The sequence below is a fragment of the Nicotiana tomentosiformis genome, chromosome 2, assembly GCF_000390325.3.
Source record: "Nicotiana tomentosiformis chromosome 2, ASM39032v3, whole genome shotgun sequence".
Classification (NCBI taxonomy): domain Eukaryota; kingdom Viridiplantae; phylum Streptophyta; class Magnoliopsida; order Solanales; family Solanaceae; genus Nicotiana; species Nicotiana tomentosiformis.
The window spans coordinates 12,581,045-12,600,213 of NC_090813.1; positions in this window are offsets into that span (position 1 = coordinate 12,581,045).

The following is a 19,169-nucleotide window of genomic DNA, read 5'->3' on the forward strand; positions in this document are numbered from 1 at the left end:
ACATTACAATAAGGAACGTGACTCATAACACTTCAATCTCTTTTTCACAAAATATTTTGGCACCAAAGTCATCAAAAGCATGATGCCAATTAAAGGTAGCAAGTGGGCCGGTCCCAGTGGAAACGAATTTTGCAAAGTCTAAGGTCACCACGAGAAGACCTATTAAGTGGGAAGAAATTAATTTTCCAACCACATGGACTTTGGATTCGGTTATATCCCCCAGTCAGATAACTGATACTGTTAGTAATACTGAGTATTCTCATATTACTCAAAATCCGGATGGTAGGATTTGCATTCAGTTTGACGATAATAGTTCCACTTATAGTAGACAGTCATTTTCTAATAATAGAATGTTGCCTACTATTAATTCTAGTTATAACAGACATTCCTTTACTAGTCGTAGACTGTTGCCTGATATTCAACACATTTCTCCTGTTGAACCAGTCTATGGACCAGCTAGAAATCGTGCTGCATCTTTACACACAATTTCTACTAAAGTAGGTGATAAACCTGTTGAAAGGGTTAAGATTAACCCCAAAACAAATATTGTTCAGGATAGTGATAATATTTCTGATAAGGATATTCCTTCTGCGTCCGAAATGGATTTTGACCCCAATGATTCTTAATGATTCCACACCAAATTGATTTTAGTCCAGGGTCACAAGCTAGAGGTTATATTCAAAAAGAATTTTTTACTGATAAATGGAACCAGTTTAAAACTTGGTTTTTTGATACTTATAGTAAGGAAGATTTAAACAATATTTCACAAGAGTTTTATGAAACTTGTGCTTTACATAATCAAATTATGTATTTTGTTCCTTGGTTTATAACCACATATTTACCACTTTTTATAAAAGTTTTGGAAAGATCTTATAAAGACGGGAGTGGCAATATTACTAAAGCCATTTACCCTCCTCAATCATCTTTTGTTTTACCTAATAATACAGGTATTACTTTTACTGCATTTCAAAAATTTATTGATGAAGATGTTGCTGCAGTCAGCATCGCAGAAATTAATAAATTAATTTCTCAAAATAATTATTTGAGTTTATATGTTAAAGTTTTGGGTGAAAACGTTAGTTTTCTTAATAAAAAACTTGATGATTTAACAGTCTTGATTAAGGAGATGAATACGAAAAAGACTTTGACTGATATTGCCTCTTCTTCAGGAAGCAAATCAGAACCTCAGATTGTTGTTACTCATATTCAAAGACCTCCTGATATTCAGGATTTTAAATTTAAATCTTTTGGAGACTTAGAAGAACTTCTTGATAAAAAGTTATCCGGTTTGAATATCAAACCAATTGATTTATCAAATGATTTTGCTGATAAATTAGATACTATACTATGCTATATATATATATAGCTTATATATTATACATTTAGTATATATACTATACTATACTATATATATACATCTTATATATAGTATATAAGATGTATATATAGCTTATCTAATATAGCTTATATATTATATACTATACTATGCTTAGTCCAGGGTCACAAGCTAGAGGTTATATTCAAAAAAAAAATTTTACTGATAAATGAAACCAGTTTAAAACTTGGTTTTTTGATACTTATAGAATATAGCTATATATATATATATATATATATATATATATATATATATATATATATATATATATAAGCTATATTCGATAAGCTAAGGGACCGGTCCGGTCCCGGTCCCTGGCGGGCTCAAATCATAAGACCGCCCCACGAGACCGGCCTAGGCCCACTAAAATCGGGCCAAACAGTCTTGGCCCGTTTAGCCCGCGGTCCCGGGCCGGTCCCTAGGGGATAAGGGAGTTTTTCCAATTAAAGTGACATTATTCGAAATAAGATTATTTGTTTCAGTCAGAGTCGCCACTTGAAATAATTTTTGGTGTCCCAAGTCACCGATTTATTTTAGAATCCCAAATCGAGGAAAATTGACTCTTATTTATGGTCTGCGAACACAGAAGACCGGGTAAGGAATTCTGTTAAGCCGAGAGAAGGTGTGAGACACTCCCGAGTTCCGTGGTTTTAGCACGGTCGCTTAACAATTAATACTTGGCCTAATTATGTGATTCATTACATGTTTAAAACCTATTGTTCATTTCATCTTTTGACCACTTTTAATTATTTATTTTGCCGGTTTTAGTATTTATGGAATTTATTTGAACAAGTTACGATGTCGTACACTTGTCGTTTTGGTACACATTGCAAACCGCGCTACGTGAAACGCACCCGCGATTTACAACATGTTTATTTTTATCATTATTTGAAGTTATGGTCAAGTCGTGTGAAACGCACACTTGAATTGGGGTTTACATATCATGACTATGCCACGGGAACCGTACCCACAATCACGATAATTTATTATTAATCGCGCCTAAAGTAAGCTACGATGTTCGAATATTATTCAATTACTAATTTTGAGATTATTGTAAGGTCATGAGATATGGATATTGTTGTGGAGGAAATGAAGTAACTTAATTATAGAAAAATTGGCTAGCTTGTGACTGTTTATTTGTTTTTGATCCTGGGCAACAATTAGCCCATAAATACGTCGAAAAAGTCCAATTAAAGTCTTACACCAATCATGGCCCAACCTAATCTCTTATAATTTTACTGCTAAGCAATATTTGAAATTAGACTAAATTTATGGTAGGAATAGATAGATACGGGCAGAAGCAATTTAGTTACTAAGATAGGAGATCAAAGTGAAACTAAAGCATGCTAAAATGGAAAGTCATTGCTTCATTGAATAAACAAGAAAAGTAACAAATTACTACATATTCATCAATAATATTAACCATATGAACTACCAAAAAGGATAATAAATTAATCTTAACAAATACTCAACATGAGAACAAATTAATCTTAGCACACTTGGATGCAAACTCGACCATATCATACTCAAGGTTCAATTAAAACAGAGTGACCCAGAACATTAATAAATAAAAAAAATAGAAAGAGAAGTGAACCTTTGTATTAATGATTGTGGATTTAAATTACAATCACTCAATGATCAGATAGCTCTCAACTGGACCCTTCGGACTGCGAAAAACTCGAGCGAAAAATCTCAACTGGCAACCTCAATCGACCTTGCAAAACCGACGCTTTAGAAGCTATATTTGGAGCTTTTATTTTGGGTTAATGATGGCTCAAAAGTGGTCAAGGGCTGGTGGCTTTGGGGTGGTTAAACTGGTGGTTTTGTTTCGAAAGAATGACATGAATAGAATTTTTCTTAGCGTAGAAGAAGCAAAAATATTTTTTCTCCAAATCCCTCCCCTATTTTTTTTTCTTTTCCCCTCCCTTTTTTTCGCTCACATTTCTCTTTTATTTATAGAAAAGATTTCGGAATTTTCAGATTTTTTTAAAATTATTTTTTTATATTTTATTTTTAATTAAAAAGAATTTCCACTTCCCATTTTTCTTATTTTTTTTTTAAAAAAATTCCCCACTTTCCTATACTTTTATTTTTTAATTTCTTACTTTTTTTACTTTTATTATAATTAAATTCCCACTTTTATACAATTTGTTTTTATTTCCACCTTATTTTACTTCTTTTTTAAAAACAATTCGGCTACCCTTACTTTTATTTTTTAATTCCAACTTTCTTTTACTTTTCATTTTTTAAAATTTCCACATTCTCTTACTTTTATTTTTTTAATTTTTCACTTTCTTTTACTTTTTTTATTAAACAATTTTCACCTACTTTTACTTTTACTTTTTAATTTTAAATTTTTACTTTTCCTATATTTTAATTCCCATCCGAAATTTGAAAAAGGCGACTAGGGAATGGAGACCCTATGTCTAAAAATAAAATCAACTAGGGAATGGAGACCCTATGTTGGAAAAGCGACTAGGGAGTGGAGACCCTATGTCTAAAAACATCAACTAGGGTGTGGAGACCCTATGTTGGAAAAGCTGACTAGGGAATTGAGACCCTATGTCTAAAAACATTAACTAGGGAGTGGAGACCCTATGTTGCAAAAGTGACTAGGGAGTGGAGACCCTATGTCTAAAAATATCAACTAGGGAGTGGAGACCCTATGTTGGAAAAGAAACTATGGAGTGGAGACCCTATGTCTAAAAATATCAACTATGGAGTGGAGACCCTATGTTGGAAAATCATCAACTAGGGAGTGGAGACCCTATGTTGGAAAATCATCAACTAGGGAGTGGAGACCCTATGTTTGAAAAGAGACTAGGGAGTGGAGACCCTATGTCTAAAATATCACCAACTAGGGAGTGGATACCCTATGTTGGAAAATTATCAACTAGGGAGTGGAGACCCTATGTTGAAAAAGAGACTATGGAGTAGAGACTCTATGTCTAAAATATCAATCAACTAGGGAGTGGATACCCTATGTTGGAAAATAGACTAGGGAGTGGAGACCCTATGTCTAAAATAAAATCAACTAGGGAGTGGAGACGCTATGTTGGAAAAGGCGACTAGGGAGGGGAGACTCTATGTCTAAAAATAAAATCAACTAGGGAGTGGAGACCTTATATTGAAAAAGCGACTATGGGGTGGAGACCCTATGTCTAAAAATCATCAACTAGGGAGTGGAGACCCTATGTTGGAAAAGCATAAACTAGGGAGTGGAGACCCTATGTTGGAAAAGAGACTAGGGAGTGGAGACCCTATGTCTAAAATATCAATCAACTAGGGAGTTGATAACCTATGTTGGAAAAGCGACTAGAGAGTGGATACCCTATGTCTAAAATAAAATCAACCAGGGAATGGAGAACCTATGTTGGAAAAGGAAACTAGAGAGTGGAGACTCTATGTCTAAAAATAAAATCAACTAGGGAGTGGAGACCCTATGTTGGAAAAGCGACTAGGGAATGGAGACCCTATGTCTAAAAATCATCAACTAGGGAGTGGAGACCCTATGATGGAAAAATGACTAGGGAGTGGAAACCCTATGTCTAAAAATCATCAACAAGGGAGTGTAAACCCTATGTCCAAAATAACTTCAACTAGGGAGTGGAGACCCTATGTTGTAAAAGCGACTAGGAAGTGAAGACCACATGTCTAAAAACATCAACTAGGGAGTGGAGACCCTATGTAGGAAAATCAGACTAGGGAATGGAGACCCTATGTCTAAAAATAAAATCAACTATGGAGTGGATACCCTATGTTGGAAAAGCGACTAGGGAGTGGAGACCCTATGTCTAAAAACATCAACTAGGGTGTGGAGACCCTATGTTGGAAAAGCTGACTAGGGAATTGAGACCCTATGTCTAAAAATATTAACTAGGGAGTGGAGACCCTATGTTGCAAAAGTGACTAGGGAGTGGAGACCCTATGTCTAAAAATATCAACTAGGGAGTGGAGACCCTATGTTGGAAAAGAAACTATGGATTGGAGACCCTATGTCTAAAAACATCAACTATGGAGTGGAGACCCTATGTTGGAAAATCATCAACTAGGGAGTGGAGACCCTATGTTGGAAAATCATCAACTAGGGAGTGGAGACCCTATGTTTGAAAAGAGACTAGGGAGTGGAGACCCTATGTCTAAAATATCACCAACTAGGGAGTGGATACCCTATGTTGGAAAATCATCAACTAGGGAGTGGAGACCCTATGTTGAAAAAGAGACTAGGAAGTGGAGACCCTATGTCTAAAATATCAATCAACTAGGGAGTGGATACCCTATGTTGGAAAATAGACTAGGGAGTGGAGACCCTATGTCTAAAATAAAATCAACTAGGGAGTGGAGACCCTATGTTGGTAAAGCATCAACTAAGGAGTGGAGACCCTATGTTGGAAAAGAGACTAGGGAGTGGAGACCCTATGTCTAAAATATCAATCAACTAGGGAGTGGATAACCTATGTTGGAAAAGCGACTAGAGAGTAGATACCCTATGTCTAAAATAAAATCAACCAGGGAGTGGAGAACCTATGTTGGAAAAGGGAACTAGAGAGTGGAGACTCTATGTCTAAAAATAAAATCAACTAGGGAGTGGAGACCCTATGTTGGAAAAGCGACTAGGGAATGGAGACCCTATGTCTAAAAATCATCAACTAGGGAGTGGAGACCCTATGATGGAAAAATGACTAGGGAGTGGAAACCCTATGTCTAAAAATCAACAACAAGGGAGTGTAGACCCTATGTTAGAAAAATGACTAGGGAGTGGAGACCCTATGTCCAAAATAACTTCAACTAGGGAGTGGAGACCCTATGTTGTAAAAGCGACTAGGGAGTGAAGACCACATGTCTAAAAACATCAACTAGGGAGTGGAGACCCTATGTAGGAAAATCAGACTAGGGAATGGAGACCCTATGTCTAAAAACATCAACTAGGGAGTGGAGACCCTATGTTGCAAAAGCGACTAGGGAGTGGAGACCCTATGTCTAAAAATATCATCTAGGGAGTTGAGACCTTATGTTGGAAAACAAACTAGAGAGTGGAGACCCTATGTCTAAAAATCATCAACTAGGGAGTGGAGACCCTATGTTGGAAAATCATCAACTAGGGAGTGGAGACCTTATGTTGGAAAAGAGACTAGGGAGTGGAGATCCTATGTCTAAAAACATTAACTAGAGAGTGGAGACCCCTTGTTGGAAAAGCAGACTAGGGAATGGAGACCCTATGTCTAAAAACATCAACTAGGAAGTGCAGACCCTTTGTTGCAAAAGTGACTAGGGAGTGAAGACCCTATGTCTAAAAACATCAACTAGCGAGTGGAGACCCTATGTTGGAAAAGAATCTAAGGAGTGGAGACCCTATGTCTAAAAATCATCAACTAGGGAGTATAGACCCTATGTTGGAAAATCATCAACTAGGGAGTGGAGACCCTATGTTTGAAAAGAGACTAGGGAGTGGAGACCCTATGTCTAAAATATCACCAACTAGGGAGTGGATACCCTATGTTGAAAAATCATCAACTAGAGAGTGTAGACCCTATGTTGGAAAAGAGACTTGGGAGTGGAGACCCTATGTCTAAAATAACATCAACTTGGGAGTGGATACCCTATGTTGGAATATCAATCAACTAGGGAGTGGAGACCCTATGTTGGAAAAGAGACTAGGGAGTGAAGACCCTATGTCTAAAATATCAATCAACTAAGGAGTAGATACCCTATGTTGGAAAAGAGACTAGGGAGTGGAGACCCTATGTCTAAAATAATATCAACTAGGGAGTGGAGACCCTATGTTGGAAAAGGCGACTAGGGAGTGGAGACCCTATGTCTAAAAATAAAATCAATTAGGGAGTGAAGACCCTATATTGGAAATGCGACTAGGGAGTGGAGATCCTATGTCTAAAAATCATCAACTAGGGAGTGGATACCCTATGTTGGAAAAGAGGCTAGGGAGTGTGTCTAAAATAAAATCAACTAGGAAGTGGAGACCCTATGTTGGAAAAGGCGACTAGGGAGTGGAGACCCTATGTCTAAAAATAAAATCAACTAGGGAGTAAAGACCCTATGTTGGAAAAGCGACTAGGGAGAGGAGACCCTATGTCTAAAAATAAAATCAACTAGGGATAGTAGACCCTATGATGGAAAATCATCAACTGGGGAGTGGAGACCCTATGTTTGAAAAGAGACTAGGGAGTGGAGACCCTATGTCTAAAATATCAATCAACTAGGGAGTGGATACCCTATGTTGGAAAAACGACTAGAGAGTGGAGACCCTATGACTAAAATAAAATCAACTAGGGAGTGGGGACCCTATGTTGGAAAAGGCGACTAGGGAGTGGAGACCCTATGTCTAAACATAAAATAAACTAGGGAGTGGAGACCCTATGTTGGAAAAGCGACTAGGGAGTGGAGACCCTATGTCTTAAAACATCAACTAGGGAGTGGAGACCCTATGTTGGAAAATCAGACTAGGGAATGGAGACCCTATGTCTAAAAACATCAACTAGGGAGTGGAGACCCAATGTTGCAAAAGCGACTAGGAAGTGGAGACCCTATGTCTAAAGATATCAACTAGGGAGTGGAGACCCTATGTCTAAAAATCATCAACTAGGGAGTGGAGACCCTATGTTGGAAAATCATCAACTAGAGAATGGAGACACTATGCTTGAAAAGAGACTAGGGAGTGGAGACCCTATGTCTAAAATATCATCAAGTAGAGAGTAGATACCCTATGTTAGAAAATCATCAACTAGGGAGTGGAGACCCTATGATGGAAAATAGACTAGGGAGTGGAGACCCTATGTCTAAAATATCAATCAACTAGGGAGTGGATACCCTATGTTGGAAAAGAGACTAGGGAGTGGAGACCCTATGTCTAAAATAAAATCAACTAGGGAGTGGAGACCCTATGTTGGAAAAAAGGCGACTAGGGAATGGAGACCCTATGTCTAAAAATAAAATCAACTAGGGAGTGAAGACCCTATGTTGGAAAAGCAACTAGGGAGTGGAGACCCTATGTCTAAAAATTATCAACTAGGGAGTGGAGACCCTATGTTGGAAAAGAGACTAGGGAGTGGAGACCCTATGTCCAAAAAATTTTCAACTAGGGAGTGGAGACCCTATGTTGGAAAAGCGACTAGGCAGTGAAGACCCTATGTCTAAAAATAAAATCAACTAGGGAGTGGTGACCCAATGTTGGAAAATCATCAACTAGGGAGTAGAAACCTTATGTTTGAAAAGAGACTAGGGAGTGGAGACCCTATGTCTAAAATATCAATCAACTATGGAGTGGATACCCTATGTTGGAAAAGCGACTAGTGAGTGGAGACCCTATGTCTAAAATAAAATCAACTAGGGAGTGGAGACCCAATGTTGGAAAAGGCGACTAGGGAGTGGAGAACCTATGTCTAAACATAAAATAAACTAGGGAGTGGAGACCCTATGTTGGAAAAGCGACTTGGGAGTGGAGACCCTATATTTAAAAACATCAACTAGGGAGTGGAGACCCTATGTTGGAAAATCAGACTAGGGAATGAAGACCCTATGTCTAAAAGCATCAACTAGGGAGTGGAGACCCAATGTTGCAAAAGCGACTAGGGATTGGAGACCCTACGTTTAAAGATATCAACTACGGAGTAGAGACCGTATGTTGGAAAAGCAACTAGGGAGTGGAGACCCAATGTCTAAAAATCATCAACTAGGGAGTGGAGACCCTATGTTGGAAAATCATCAACTAGGGAGTAGAGACCCTATGTTTGAAAAGAGACTAGGGAGTGGAGACCCTATGTCTAAAATATCACCAACTAGGGAGTGGATACCCTTTGTTGGGAAATCATCAACTAGGGAGTTGAGACCCTATGTTGGAAAATCATCAACTAGGGAGTGGAGACCCTATGTCTAAAATATCAATCAACTAGCGAGTGGATACCCTATGTTGGAAAAGAGACTAGGGAGTGGAGACCCTATGTCTAAAATAAAATCAACTAGGAAATGGAGATCCTATGTTGGAAAAAAGGCGACTAGGGTGTGGAGACCCTATTCTAAAAATAAAATCAACTAGGGAGTGAAGACCCTATGTTGGAAAAGCGACTAGGGAGTGGAGACCCTATGTCTAAAAATCATCAACTAGGGAGTAGAGACCTTATGTTGGAAAAGTGATTAGGGAGTGGAGTCCCTATGGCCAAAATAATTTCAACAAGGGAGTGGAGACCCTATGTTGGAAGAGCGACTAGGGAGTGAAGACCCTATGTCTAAAAATATCAACTAGGGCGTGGAGACCCTATGTTAAAAAATCAGACTAGGGAGTGGAGACCCTATGTCTAAAAACATCAACTAGGGAGTGGAGACCCTATGTTGGAAAAGAAACTAAGGAGTGGAGACCCTATGTCTAAAAATCATCAACTAGGGAGTGGAGACCCTATGTTGGAAAAGAGACTAGGGAGTGGAGACCCTATGTCTAAAATATCACCAACTAGGGAGTGGATACCCTATGTTGGAAAATCATCAACTAGGGAGTGGAGACCCTATATCTAAAATATCAATCAACTAGGGAGTGGAGACCTTATGTCTAAAATAAAATCAACTAGGGAGTGGAGACCCTTTGTTGGAAAAGCGACTAGGGAGAGGAGACCCTATGTCTAAAAATCATCAACTAGGGAGTGGAGACGGCGACTAGGGAGTGGAGACCCTATGTCCAAAATAACTTCAACTAGGGAGTGGAGACCCTATGTTGGGAAAGCAGACTAGGGAGGGAAGACCCTATGTCTAAAAACATCAACTAGGGTGTGGAGACCCTATGTTGGAAAAGAATACTAGGGAATGGAGACCCTATGTCTAAAAATATCAACTAGGGAGTGGAGACCGTATGTTGGAAAAGCGACTAGGGAGTGAAGACCCTATGTTAAAAAAAATCATCAACTAGGGAGTGTAGACCCTATGTTGGAAAAATGAATAGGAAGGGGGACCCTATGTCCAAAATAACTTCAAATAGGGAGTAGAGACCCTATGTTGGAAAAGCAGACTAAGGAGTGGAGACACTATGTCTAAAAACATGAACTAGGGAGTGGAGACCCTATGCTGGAAAAGCAGACTAGGGAATGAAGACCCTATGTCTAAAAACATCAACTAGGGAGTGGAGACCCTATGTTGCAAAAGTGACTAGGGAGTGGAGACCCTATGTTTAAAAATATCAACTAGGGAGTGGAGACCCAATGTTGGAAAAGAAACTAAGGAGTGGAGACCCTATGTCTAAAAATCATCAACTAGGGAGTGGAGACCCTATGTTGGAAAATAATCAACTAGGGAGTGGAGACCCTATGTTTGTAAAGAGACTAGGGAGTGGAGACCCTATGTCTAAAATATCACCAACTAGGGAGTGAATACCCTATTTTAAAAAATCATCAACTAGGGAGTGGAGACCCTATGTCTAAAAATCATCAACTAGGGAGTGGAGACCCTATGTTTGAAAAGAGACTAGGGAGTGGAGACCCGATGTCTAAAATATCACCAACTAGGGAGTGGATATCCTATGTTGGAAAATCATCAACTAGGGAGTGGAGACCCTATATTGGAAAAGAGACTAGGGAGTGGAGACCCTATATCTAAAATATCAATCAACTAGGGAGTGGATACCCTATGTTGGAAAATAGACTAGGGAGTGGACACCTTATGTCTAAAATAAAATCAACTAGGGAGTGGAGACCCTTTGTTGGAAAAACGACTAGGGAGGGGAGACCCTATGTCCAAAATAACTTCAACTAGGGAGTGGAGACCTTATGTTAGAAAAGGCGACTAGGGAGTGGAGACCCTATGTCTAAAAATAAAATCAACTAGGGAGTGAAGACCCTATGTTGGAAAAGCGACTAGGTAGTGGAGACCCTATGTTGGAAAATCATCAACTAGGGAATGGAGACCCTATTTTGGAAAAGAGACTAGGGAGTGGAGGCCCTATGTCTAAAATATCAATCAACTGGCGAGTGTATATCCTATGTTGGATAAATGACTAGGGAGGGGAGTCCCTATGTCCAAAATAACTTCAACTAGGGAGTGGAGACTCTATGTTAGAAAAGGGGACTAGGGAGTGGAAACCCTATGTCTAAAAATAAAATTAAATTCGGAGTGAAGACCCTATGCTGGAAAAGCGACTAGGTAGAGGAGACCCTATGTCTAAAAATCATAAACTAGGGAGTGGAGACCCTATGTTGGAAAAGAGACTAGAGAGTGGAGACCCTATGTCTAAAATATCAATTAACTAGGGAGTGGATACCCTATGTTGGAAAAGCGACTAGAGAGTGGAGACCCTATGTCTAAAATAAAATCAACTAGGGAGTGAAGACCCTACGTTGGAAAAGGCAACTAGGTAGTGGAGACCCTATGTCAAAAAATAAAATCAACTAGGGAGTGGAGACCCAATGTTGGAAAAACGACTAGGGAGTTGAGACCCTATGTCTAAAAATCATCAACTAGGGAGTGGAGACCCTATTTTGGAAAAGCGACTAGGGAGTGGAGACCCTATGTCTAAAAATCATCAACTAGGGAGTGGAGACCGTATGTTGGAAAAACTTCAACTAGGGAGTGGAGACCCTATGTTGGAAAAGCGAATAGGGAGTGAATACCCTATGTCTAAAAATAAAATCAACTAGGGAGTGGAGACCCTATGTTGGAAAAGCAGACTAGGGAGAGGAGACCTTATGTCTAAAAACATCAACTAGGGAGAGGAGACTTTATGTTGGAAAAGTAGACTAGGGAATGGAGACCCTATGTCTAAAAATATCAACTATGGAGTGGAGACCTTCTGTTGCAAAAGTGACTAGGGAGTGGAGACCCCTATGTCTAAAAATAAAATCAACTAGGGAGTGGAGACCCTATGTTAGAAAAGCGACTAGGGAGTTGAGACCCTATGTCTAAAAATCATCAACTAGGGAGTGGAGACCCTATGTTGGAAAAGCGACTAGGGAGTGGAGACCCTATGTCTAAAAATCATCAACTAGGGAGTGTAGACCCTATGTTGAAAAAACGACAAGGGAGGGGAGACTCTATGTCCAAAATAACTTCAACTAGGGAGTGGAAACCCTATGTTAGAAAAGGCGACTAGGGAGTGGAGACCCTATGTCTAAAAATAAAATCAACTAGGGAGTGAAGTCCCTATGTTTGAAAAGCGACTAGGTAGTGGAGACCCTATGTTGGAAAAATTATCAACTAGGGAATGGAAACCCTATTTTGGAAAAGGGACTAGGGAGTGGAGGCCCTATGTCTAAAATATCAATCAACTAGGGAGTGGATACCCTATGTTGGAAAAGAGACTAGAGAGTGGAGACACTATGTTTAAAATAAAATCAACTAGGGAGTGGAGACCCTACGTTGGAAAAATGACTAGGGAGTGAAGACCTTATGTCTAAAAGGATAAACTAGGGAGTGGAGACCTTATGTTGGAAAAGCAGATTAGGGACTGGAGACCCTATGTCTGAAAATATCAACTAGGGAGTGGAGACCCTATGTTAGAAAATAAGACTAGGGAATGGAGACCCTATGTGTAAAAACATCAACTAGGGAGTGAAGACCCTATGTTGCAAAAGCGACTAGGGAGTAGAGACCCTATGTCTAAAAATATCAATTAGGAAGTGGAGACCCTATGTTGGAAAAGAAACTAGGGAGTGGAGACCCTATGTCTAAAAATAAAATCAACTAGGGAGTGGAGACCCTATGTTGGAAAATCATCAACTAGGGAGTGGAGACCCTATGTTTGAAAAGAAGACTAGGGAATGGAGACGCTATGTCTAAAAATATCAACAAGGGAGTGGAGACCCTATGTAGCAAAATTGACTAGGGAGTGGAGACCCTATGTCTAAAAATATCTACAAGGGAGTGGAGACCCTATGTTGTAAAAGTGACTAGGGAGTGGAGACCCCTATGTCTAAAAATAAAATCAACTAGAGAGTGGATACCCTATGTTGGAAAATTGACTAGGGAGTTCAGACCCTATGTCTAAAAATCATCAACTAGGAAGTGGAGACCCTATGTTGGAAAAGTGACTAGGGAGTGGAGACCCTATGTCTAAAAATCATCAACTAGGGAGTGTAGACCCTATGTTGAAAAAACGACTAGGGAGGGGAGACCCTATGTCCAAAATAACTTCAACTAGGGAGTGGAGACCCTATGTTAGAAAAGGCGACTAGGGAGTGGAGACCATATGTCTAAAAATAAAATCAGCTAGGGAGTGAAGACCCTATGTTGGAAAAGCGACTAGGTAGTGGAGACCCTATGTTGGAAAATCATCAACTAGGGAGTGGAGACCCTATTTTGGAAAAGAGACTAGGGAGTGGAGACCCTATGTCTAAAATATCAATCAACTAGGGAGTGGATACCCTATGTTGGAAAAGCGACTAGAGAGTGGAGACCCTATGTCCAAAATAACTTCAACTAGGGAGTGGAGACCCTATGTTGGACAAATGACTAGGGAGCGAAGACCCTATGTCTAAAAGCATCAACTAGGGAGTGGAGACCTTATGTTGGAAAAGCAGATTAGGGACTGGAGACCCTATGTCTGAAAACATCAACTAGGGAGTGGAGACCCTATGTTGGAAAATCAGACTAGGGAATGGAGACCCTATGTCTAAAAACATCAACTAGGGAGTGAAGACCCTATGTTGCAAAAGCGAATAGGGAGTCGAGACCCTATGTCTAAAAATATCAACTAGGAAGTGGAGACCCTATGTTGGAAAAGAAACTAGGGAGTGGAGACCCTATGTCTAAAAATCATCAACTAGGGAGTGGAGACCCTATGTTGGAAAATCATCAACTAGGGAGTGGAGACCCGATGTTTGAAAAGAGAATAGGGAGTGGAGACCCTATGTCTAAAATATCTTCAACTTGGGAGTGGATACCCTAAGTTGGAATATCAATCAACTAGGGAGTGGAGAACCTATGTTGGAAAAAAGATTAGGGAGTGGAGATCCTATGTTTAAAATATCAATCAACTAGGGAGTGGATACCCTATGTTGGAAAAGAGACTAGGGAGTGGAGACCCTATGTCTAAAATAAAATCAACTAGGGAGTGGAGACACTATGTTGGAAAAGGCGACTAGGGAGTGGAGACCCTACGTTGGAAAAGGCGACTAGGGAGTGGAGACCCTATGTCAAACAATAAAATCAACTAGGGAGTGGAGACCCTATGTTGGAAAAACGACTAGGGTGTGGAGACCCTCTGTCTAAAAATCATCAACTAGGGAGTGGAGACCCTAAGTTGGAAAAGCGACTAGGGAGTGGAGACCCTATGTCTAAAAATCATCAAGTAGGGAGTGGAGACCCTATGTTGGAAAAGCGACTAGGGAGTGGAGATCCTATGTCAAAAATAACTTCAACTAGAGAGTGGAGACCCTATGTTGGAAAAGCGAATAGGGAGTGAAGACCCTATGTCTAAAAACATCAACTAGGGAGTGGAGACCCTATGTTGGAAAAGCAGACTAGTTAGTGGAGACCCTATGTCAAAAAACATCAACTAGGGAGTGGAGACCCTATGTCTAAAATAAAATCAACTAGGGAGTGGAGACCCTATGTTGGAAAAGGCGACAAGAGAGTGGAGACCCTATGTCTAAAAATAAAATCAACTAGGGAGTGGAGACCCTATGTTGGAAAAGCGAATAGGGAGTGAAGACCCTATGTCTAAAAACATCAACTAGGGAGTGGAGACCCTATGTTGGAAAAGCAGACTAGGGAGTGGAGACCCTATGTCTAAAATAAAATCGACTGAGAAGTGGAGACCCTATGTTAGAAAAGGCGACTAGGGAGTGGAGACCCTATGTATAAAATTAAAATTAACTTGGGAGTGGAGACCATATGTTGGAAAAGCGACTAGGGATTGGAGACCCTATGTCTAAAATTCATCAACTAGGGAGTGGATACCCTATGTTGGAAAACCGACTAGGGAGTGGAGACCTTATATCTAAAAATCATCAACTAGGGAGTGTAGACCCTATGTTGGAAAAATGACTAGGGAATGGAGACACTATGTCCAAAATAACTTCAACTAGGGAGTGGAGACCCTATGTTGGACAAATGACTAGGGAGTGAAGACCCTATGTCTAAAAGCATCAACTAGGATGTGGAGACCTTATGTTGGAAAAGCAGACTAGGGAGAGGAGACCCTATGTCTGAAAACATCAACTAGGGAGTGGAGACCCTATGTTGGAAAATCAGACTAGGGAATGGAGACCCTATGTCCAAAATAACTTCAACTAGGGAGTGGAGACCCTATGTTGGACAAATGACTAGGGAGTGATGACCCTATGTCTAAAAGCATCAACTAGGGAGTGAAGACTCTATGTTGGAAAAGAAACTAGGGAGTGGAGACCCTATGTTGGAAAAGGCGACTAGAGAGTGGAGACCCTATGTCTAAAAATAAAATCAACTCGGGAGTGGAGACCATATGTTGGAAAAGCGACTAGGGAGTGGAGATCCTATGTCTAAAATTCATCCACTAGGGAGTGGAGACCCTATGTTGTAAAAGCGACTAGGGAGTGGAGACCCTATGTCTAAAAATCATCAACTAGGGAGTGTAGACCCTATGTTGGAAAAACGACTAGGGAGTTGAGACCCTATGTCCAAAATAACTTCAACTAGGGAGTGGAGACCCTATGTTGGACAAATGACTAGGGAGTGATGACCCTATGTCTAAAAGCATCAACTAGGGAGTGGAGACCTTATGTTGGAAAAACAGACTAGGGAGCGGAGACCCTATGTCTAAAAATATCAACTAGGGAGTGGAGACCCTAAGTTGGAAAATCAGACTAGGGAATGGAGACCCTATGTCTAAAAACACCAACTAGGGAGTGAAGACCCTATGTTGCAAAAGCGACTAGGGACTAGAGAACATATGTCTAAAAATATCATCTAGGAAGTGGAGACCCTATGTTGGAAAAGAAACTAGGGAGTGGTGACCCTATGTCAAAAAATCATCAAATAGGGAGTGTAGACCCTATGTTGGAAAATCATCAACTAGGGAGTGGAGACCCTATGTCTAAAAATAAAATCAACTAGGGAGTGAAGACCTTATGTTTGAAAAGCGACTAGGTAGTGGAGACCCTATGTCGAAAAATATCAACTAGGGAGTGGAGACCCTATGTTGGAAAAGAAACTAGGGAGTGGAGACCCTATGTCTAAAAATAATCAACTAGGGAGTGGAGACCCTATGTTGGAAAATCATCAACTAGGGAGTGAAGACCCTATGTTTGAAAAGAGACTAGGGATTGGAGACCCTATGTTGGAAAAACGCATCAACTTGGGAGTGGAAACCCTAAGTTGGAATATCAATCAACTAGGGAGTGGAGGCCCTATGTTGGAAAAGAGACTAAGGAGTGGGGACCCTATGTTTAAAATATCAATCAATTAGGGAGTGGATACCCTATGTTGGAAAAGAGATTAGGGAGTGGACACCCTATGTCTAAATTAAAATCAACTAGGGAGTGGAGACCCTATGTTGGAAAAGCGACTAGGGAGTGGAGTCCCTATGTTTAAAAATAAAATCAACTAGGGAGTAAAGACCCCATATTGGAAAAGCGACTAGGGAGTAGAGACCCTATGTCTAAAAATCATCAACTAGGGAGTGTAGACCCTATGTTGAAAAAACGACTAGGGAGGGGAGACCCTATGTCCAAAATAACTTCAACTAGGGAGTGGAGACCCTATGTTAGAAAAGGCGACTAGGGAGTGGAGACCCTATGTCTAAAAATAAAATCAGCTAGGGAGTGAAGACCCTATGTTGGAAAAGCGACTAGGTAGTGGAGACCCTATGTTGGAAAATCATCAACTAGGGAGTGGAGACCCTATTTTGGAAAAGAGACTAGGGAGTGGAGACCCTATGTCTAAAATATCAATCAACTAGGGAGTGCATACCCTATGTTGGAAAAGCGACTAGAGAGTGGAGACCCTATGTCCAAAATAACTTCAACTAGGGAGTGGATACCCTATGTTGGACAAATGACTAGGGAGTGAAGACCCTATGTCTAAAAGCATCAACTAGGGAGTGGAGACCTTATGTTGGAAAAGCAGATTAGGGACTGGAGACCCTATGTCTGAAAACATCAACTAGGGAGTGGAGACCCTATGTTGGAAAATCAGACTAGGGAATGGAGACCCTATGTCTAAAAACATCAACTAGGGAGTGAAGACCCTATGTTGCAAAAGCGAATAGGGAGTCGAGACCCTATGTCTAAAAATATCAACTAGGGAGTGGAGACCCTATGTTGGAAAAGAAACTAGGGAGTGGAGACCCTATGTCTAAAAATCATCAACTAGGGAGTGGAGACCCTATGTTGGAAAATCATCAACTAGGGAGTGGAGACCCGATCTTTGAAAAGAGAATAGGGAGTGGAGACCCTATGTCTAAAATATCTTCAACTTGGGAGTGGATACCCTAAGTTGGAATATCAATCAACTAGGGAGTGGAGAACCTATGTTGGAAAAAAGATTAGGGAGTGGAGATCCTATGTTTAATATATCAATCAACTAGGGAGTGGATACCCTATGTTGGAAAAGAGACTAGGGAGTGGAGACCCTATGTCTAAAATAAAATCAACTAGGGAGTGGAGACCCTATGTTGGAAAAGCGACTAGGGAGTGGAGACCCTACGTTAGAAAAGGCGACTAGGGAGTGGAGACCCTATGTCAAACAATAAAATCAACTAGGGAGTGGAGACCCTATGTTGGAAAAACGACTAGGGAGTGGAGACCCTATGTCTAAAAATCATCAACTAGGGAGTGGAGACCCTAAGTTGGAAAAGCGACTAGGGAGTGGAGACCCTATGTATAAAAATCATCAAGTAGGGAGTGGAGACCCTATGTTGGAAAAGCGACTAGGGAGTGGAGATCCTATGTCCAAAATAACTTCAACTAGAGAGTGGAGACCCTATGTTGGAAAAGCGAATCGGGAGTGAAGACCCTATGTCTAAAAACATCAACTAGGGAGTGGAGACCCTATGTTGGAAAAGCAGACTAGTTAGTGGAGACCCTATGTCAAAAAACATCAACTAGGGAGTGGAGACCCTATGTCTAAAATAAAATCAACTAGGGAGTGGAGACCCTATGTTGGAAAAGGCGACAAGAGAGTGGAGACCCTATGTCTAAAAATAAAATCAACTAGGGAGTGGAGACCCTATGTTGGAAAAGCGAATAGGGAGTGAAGACCCTATGTCTAAAAACATCAACTAGGGAGTGGAGACCCTATGTTGGAAAAGCAGACTAGGGAATGGAGACCCTATGTCTAAAATAAAATCAACTGAGAAGTGGAGACCCTATGTTAGAAAAGGCGACTAGGGAGTGGAGACCCTATGTATAAAATTAAAATTAACTTGGGAGTGGAGACCATATGTTGGAAAAGCGACTAGGGAGTGGAGACCCTATGTCTAAAATTCATCAACTAGGGAGTGGAGACCTTATATCTAAAAATCATCAACTAGGGAGTGTAGACCCTATGTTGGAAGAATGACTAGGGAGTGGAGACCCTATGTCCAAAATAACTTCAACTAGGGAGTGGAGACCCTATGCTGGACAAATGACTAGGGAGTGAAGACCCTATGTCTAAAAGCATCAACTAGGATGTGGAGACCTTATGTTGGAAAAGCAGACTAGGGAGAGGAGACCCTAAGTCTGAAAACATCAACTAGGGAGTGGAGACCCTATGTTGGAAAATCAGACTAGGGAATGGAGACCCTATGTCTAAAAACATCAACTAGGGAGTGAAGACCCTATGTTGCAAAAGCGACTAGGGAGTGGAGACCCTATGTCTAAAAATATCAACTAGGGAGTGAAGA